The 6724-nt window shown below is 30.9% G+C and overlaps 2 pseudogenes; both read right to left on the bottom strand.

Moving 5' to 3' along the window:
• Positions 1 to 292: 292 nt before the first annotated feature.
• On the bottom strand, positions 293 to 1691 carry LOC132804456 (protein TIC 214-like; annotated as a pseudogene).
• A 744-nt stretch (positions 1692 to 2435) lies between these two features.
• On the bottom strand, positions 2436 to 3511 carry LOC125420485 (uncharacterized mitochondrial protein AtMg00370-like; annotated as a pseudogene).
• Positions 3512 to 6724: the final 3213 nt, after the last annotated feature.

Below are 6724 nucleotides of genomic sequence, written 5' to 3'. Positions count from 1 at the left end.
AATGAAAAAAATATATATATAATAATGTGATTTACGAATTAGTCGAGCATTTCTTATTTTTGATATCTATTTATATCTTTTCAATGAAAAAAAATTATAAAATAATGTGATTTACGAATTAGTCGAGCATTTCTTTTTTTTAATATCTGCCCAATATTTTTTTGCGATTCTAATCTTTTATCATCATAACTCATTTTGTTTTGTTAGAACTTATATTTTGTATTATAAATTATTTTTTGTTCTCTTTTTTTTATTTATTCTATTTGATTTATAAGTGTATTTGTTCTACCAATCAAATTTTGTAATTGTTTTTTATTAATGAATAATTTATGCAATCTGTAGGTCGAATTTTACTAAACGATTCATGAATTAGTTGATTATTTCTTATTGAATCTTTTTCTCTTTTAGTTTCACTTAATTGATATATTTCTATTTCTTTCAAGCCAAATAATAGAGTTGGGTTTATTTTTTCGAGTTCTTTTACTATTTCTTTTAGAAATATAATGGTTTTACTAAACTGGTTTTTTATGTCTTTTGAAACATTTAGAATTTTTTTTTGTTTTTTCTTGTAAAATTCTTAGAACTAGAAAATGCTTCTTTTTCCATTTTCTAATTTTTTTGTTGAGTTCTTTAAAACTAGGTTCAAAAACTGAAAGGTGGTTTTGGGGAGAGCCAAAAGGCAGTTCAATTTCCATTCCCTAAACTATTAGAAAATATAAATCATTTTTTTATCCTTTTCTTTTTCATTGGATTGTTATAAGTTTTTTGTAGCTTAGATTTGTGCCAAGGTTTCAGATGAAAAGGAAATAGGATCTTTATTTGAATACCGTCTGTTAGCCAGTTTTTCATAAATTCTGTTTATGATAATTGGACGCCATTATAAGTACATTTAATATGCATTTCTCTATTCCAATCCTTTAAATCCTCAGACCATTCAGGAAATTGAAACAATAGTATACATATAATATTTTTAACTATTATCAAGAAGGGTAATAGAATATTTTTTCTAAAAATAGACGGGGTTACTAACACAAGACCTCTTAGTATTTGAGCAAATATAATATTATCCCATGCTTTTGCTATTTATATACGTGCTTTTTCTCGCTTTTTGTCTTCTTCTATTTTGTCTTTTTCTTTGTTTTTCTCAGTGCCTTTTGGCTTTTTTTCTATATAATCAGAAATTGTTAATTCTATGTTTTTCCACATCCAACTTTTAAAAAACATTTTCATCAGCTCAGAGATATCAAAAGAAAAAAAAAAAAAACATCATTTTCTATTCTATCCACAAAAAAGGGTGAATGTACATTTGCTTGAAAGAGTTTCCAAATAATTGTTTTACGTCTTTGAGCATGCATAGAACCTTTTATTATGTCTCGAGAAAAATTCGGTTGTTGTGAATAACGTATCAAAACCACTTCCTCTATTTCATCAGGATTATTAGTATCTTTGGTATTACTATCAGTAGTTTGTAGGTTATTAGTAAAAATCACTACACGTTTGGATTTTCATGAACAAATCTCATACTCCGTCGCCACCCCCTCTGCGCCTTTCTCCCTTTTGTTGTTGCAAATCATTAATTAATTTGTACGACCATCGAGGAACTTTTTTACTGATTTCTTTTAATCTGATAGGTTTTTTTCTAATTTTTTATCATTAGGGTCTCTTATAACTGCATCAAATAGAAATATATAAATTTTTTTGTTATCTTTTAAATCAATTTTTATTTGTTCTTCTTCGAGAAGTAAAGAAAGCTCTTTAAAATTTGAACTTGATGATGGTTTTTCAGTAAGTTCATTGATTAAGTTCAAGAAATATAAAATTTTTGTTGTTAATGGTATTTTATCAAATGGATTTTTTATCTGTTCGAATTTTAGGTAATTAAAAATAAGGAGGATACTATGAATCTTATTTATCCAAAAACCCTCTGTGTTAATGTTATTTTTTCTGGAAGTTTCATTTAGGATTGTAGTTGAAAAAAAATTTGCGATTCGTCCCCAATAGGGGCCATTCAAGAAAGGATCATATATTTTAGGTAAGTATTGGTTTTGAGGATTATCATTACAAAATCTAGTCTCTTTTTCAATACATCCCAAACAAAAAATATCCTATCAAAAGTTTTTTCTAGAGCTTTGACTCTATTTATAGATTTTTTATTTAGGTCTTTTCTTTTTTGGTCATTGCTATAACTCCAATTATTATATAATTTATCTGCTGTAAACAGAGACATCTTTCTTTGTATCATTTCCAAAAATATTGACAAACTGGGCAAGTATGTAAAAGATATTCTTTCTTTTTCGTCACTTTGACATATATAAAAAAAATATATATATTGTGACATTTCTTTTCTTATAGCATTTTCAAATTGATTGTTTTCTATATACCGGAATGGCTTATTCCATCGTTTATAGTCAAAAAAAATATTAACAAGAGGTTTTTCAACCTAGAGTAGATCTCTTTTTTTCTATAAATATTTCTAACTTCGAATTTTCTTGACTTTCATCTGCATCCATATAATAAGTTTCATAAATGGGTCTATTTTTATAGCGTGTCTCTTTAAAATGGAATTCACACTTTGTTTTTTCCTTTCCATTCACTTGTACCTCTTCCATTTCATCGATTTAGTCTAGATCCTCCTTTTCTTTTGAAAAAAGGGAAGGAGAAGGATCTTCTTCGGTGGATCTCTCTTGTTCTTCTTTAGTCCCCCTTGTTTCTACATCTGTTTCTTCCTCACTTTCCCCCCTTTCTTCCATTTTTGAGGTTTCTTTCAATTTCTTAGTAACAATGGGTAATGGTATTTTGCCTACATAGTCGACACAGGTAATAAATAAGAGAATACTAAATATTTGAGCCATAGAATTTCTCAATTATAACATAAGGTACTTATTATATCTAATAAGTACATTAGATCTAATAGAACTATTTTGCTATATCCAGACTAATGCCAATCCAACCCATTTCATGCATAAAATGTGACCAATTAATCAACCAACAAAATACTTGTTACAAATAACATCTTGTTGTTGTATCGAAACATATAAATGTTGACTAATTTGACTAACATTGAACTTGGTAAAATGAAATGGTTAAATAATTGAAAAATGAAATTATTCAGGAATACACATTGAATGCTAAGATTACACATTGAATTTTTGTTAGTAGATCCATAATCAAAAAAGTGTTTGTGATTGTTCCATAAGAAATAAAACAAAAGATACGGTAGAGCTAGGACAGTTATTGTATGAGGTCTACCTAATGCTAGATGCAAAGGCACATAATAGATCGATATGAACATCATGAGTTGTCCCATAGTAAAACCGGTTGTTGCTGATAATTTCTTCTCAGTTCCTTCTCCTCCTTCTTCCGTAATGCGAGCTCGAAGAAGGAAGAGATAAGAGGGCCCTATGGAGAATGTGGTCAGAAATCCATAATAGAGTTTGACCACAGCGACCGAATTGATTATCTTCTTGGATAAGGATACTAGATTACCTAGTATAAAAGATTTAAAAATCATCACAAACCTCCTTTTTTTTTTTTTCTATTGCAATTTCTGGATTATTATATGAAGATTTTTAAACTTTCCATATATATATAGAAATAGAAAGAGATAGACTAAAAACGACATCTCTTATCTCAATGACACCAAAGGGATATTAAATGAATGGAATTGGGATATGGATGGAATATAATGAAATAGAGCCATTTTTGGGTTCCCTATTAAATGAGGAATGGAGCGGAATGATACGAACGTAGGACGACCTACGCATAAATCCGTATCATATTAGCCAGGATCTAATTATGTCAAGTTCTAATGGTCACCTTGACCCCTAACCATCTTATGATTAGAAACCTTGGTATATAATGAAGATGCCACAATAGGTGATGGAAGGCCTATTGATAAGTGAAACTAAAATACTCATTCACTAATGGTGTTTTAGGTGTTCAAAAGAACAAAGAGAATTCAATCTCACAAATAATTTTCTGTATGAATAAAGTACTGAATGTTATTGATAAAATAAGCCCTTAAATAGGCTAAAAAGTTACAAAATAAAACCCTAATTAACTATGTAAAACTGGCCACCAAAAGAAAAGGAAACAAGTTGGTCGAATTTTACACTAATTTTCTAAACTAATTTGTATTAATTAATTCCTTTATTTTGAATAAGTAATTAACTAATTTACAATAAAAAATAATAAAATAATAACTTTCCTAAGTTAATTTGTTCAGCCAATAAATAAATTAAAACAAAACAAAAAGTCAAACGCAAATTAGGTAACGAGTTGACTAGTTTGACAACTAAGCTGACTTATGTCTGATGTCTGAGCTAACTTATGTCTAATATGATACGACCCTAGGATGACCTGCTCCTAAACTCGTATTATATTAGCCCGGATCTCAATTAAGTTCAAGTTTTAATGGAATGGACCTCAACCCCTAACCAACCTATGGTTAGATACCTTGGTATAATGTAGACGCCACAATAGGGGACGGAAAACCTATTGATAAGTCAAGCTAAAACAACCAATTCTCTAATGGTGTTCTAGGTGTTCTCAAAGAACAAAGAGATAATTAATCTCACAAGTATTTTCTTTATCAAATCAAAGTTGTATTCTTATTGAAAAATATGCCTTTAAATAGACTTTGAAAGAAAAAAATAAACCCTAAAAACCTTAGGAAAAATTGGCCACACAATGAAAAGTTCTATGGTGGTCGAAATTCTCACTCCTTTCCTAATCTAATTTGGATTAATTAATTCCTTTATTTTGAATTAGGAATTAATTAATATACAATGAAAATAATAAAATAATAACTTTCCTAAAATTATTTTCCCAGAAAATAAATAAATAAAAACTAAAAAGTAATGGTAATTTCCTAAAACAAAAAGTAGAATCAAATTAGGAAACTATAATACTAGCTTTTTGACTAAGTTGACTTTGACCAATCTTTGACCAAATTGAGCTCCAAATCAGCTTCAATATGCTTTTTAGGATGCCAAATAAGCTGAATATGAAGTCCCACACGTTTCCCATGCTTGGAAGAGGAAGAAAAAGCCAACTCAGCAAAATACAGTAAAGCCAGCACAAAATACAGTAAAAAACAGGCCAAATTTGGAGCTGTCCGTACAACCCCTTTTTGAATGCCTTTGAAGCTGGCTTAACTTGATTCCATATCCTCTTAGACATATGTATTGAATCCATAAAGAGTTGGAACCATTTCATGCTGCCCGTTGTCCATATTTGCACCAAAACGACTGCCCGGGTCCGTATCAGCTTCCACCACTTGGATGCTTAGAATGAGCTTTGTATCTTCAAGTATGGACAAGCTCTGTTGAGATTGATTACCCCCTGTATAAATACTCCCAGGTTGTCCCTAAATCTCTTAATTTAAGCTCTTGTGATTGGCCTAGTCTTCATCCGTGTCGGGTTAGCACCCCAGCGGGTTATCGGTTGAGCGGGCTCGGGCGGAATCGCATCATTCCCCTCCTCTTGAAAAGGATTTGTCCTCAAATCAAGATCATCACCTGCAGCAAAAGGAGTTAAATCAGCAACATTAAATGCAGCACTAAGACTATACTCACCTATTAAATTATGTTTGTAGGTATTCTCGTTAATCCTCTCCAAAACTTGAAAAAAAACCTTTCCTTTCGTAAGTGCAACCAAACCAATTTTACTGGGTTAAACACTATTAGAACAAAACCTAGAAATGCATGCTCATTATGGTAAAAATTACACTTTTTAAAGTTAGCAAACAATATTTCCCAAATTTTCAAATTTCCACTAAGTAAAGCTCTCAACAATGCAGAGAAAGTTTTATGCAACAAAAACATATTTATATAAGTATCTTTAAAATTCATGACCAGTAATGATTTCTTATTTATTTTATTAACATCACCAAAGCTAAGATAAAAAATATTATTTTTCTTCTCTTTCCTTTCTTTTCTCTTTCCCACTCACGGTTTGCATTTGTTTTCTCTCACACTCGGTTTTTTCTCTCACTTTCTCTCTCTCGGGTTTGTTAAAATATTTCCACTCAACCTGGGTTTTAGAAAACTTACCTTGGACAGCAAGCTCACCTTCCTCCTCTTGAATGGATGGTGGAACCGTTGGTGCCATACTAGCCTTCTCCTTGAGCCTCTCGGCTTCCCTCATTTGTTACATTTGAACTTAATGGCTCCAGCTTAAACTTTTTCCCTTCAAATTTAAATACAATGCTATTCTCTCTACCATAATGGATAGCATCTCTATCAAATTGCCATGGCCTACCCAACAAAATATGACTAGCATGCATAGGCACAACATCACACAAAACAACATCCATATATTTATCTATGTTAAATTCTACCTTGTCTTGTTTATTCACTTTTATTTCACCACTATCATTAAGCCATTGTAATCTATAAGGTTCTGGATGTTTAATAGTGGTTAAACCTAATTTATCAACTACAATGTTACTAATTACATTGGTACAACTTCCACTATCAATAATCATACTAAAAATCTTACCTTGAATTTCACATCGGGTGTGGAAGTTGTTCTCTCTTTGAATTTCATCCTCATCTTTGTATGCAGCAAGTACTCTCCTAGAAACCAAGCTCAACTTGGCATTAGATGTATCTACAGGTTCGGCTTCATCATCATTGCAATCCTCCTCTTGCTCGGTTTCAGCTTCACTTTCTTCACTTGCAGATTCCAGCTCACCATCACCCTTTAATACCATGATTCTTCT

This window comes from Ziziphus jujuba, chromosome 7 (genome assembly GCF_031755915.1).
Source record: "Ziziphus jujuba cultivar Dongzao chromosome 7, ASM3175591v1".
Classification (NCBI taxonomy): Eukaryota; Viridiplantae; Streptophyta; class Magnoliopsida; order Rosales; family Rhamnaceae; genus Ziziphus; species Ziziphus jujuba.
Note: the sequence above shows the minus strand (reverse complement) of the source record. Positions and strands in the feature narration are given on the sequence as shown.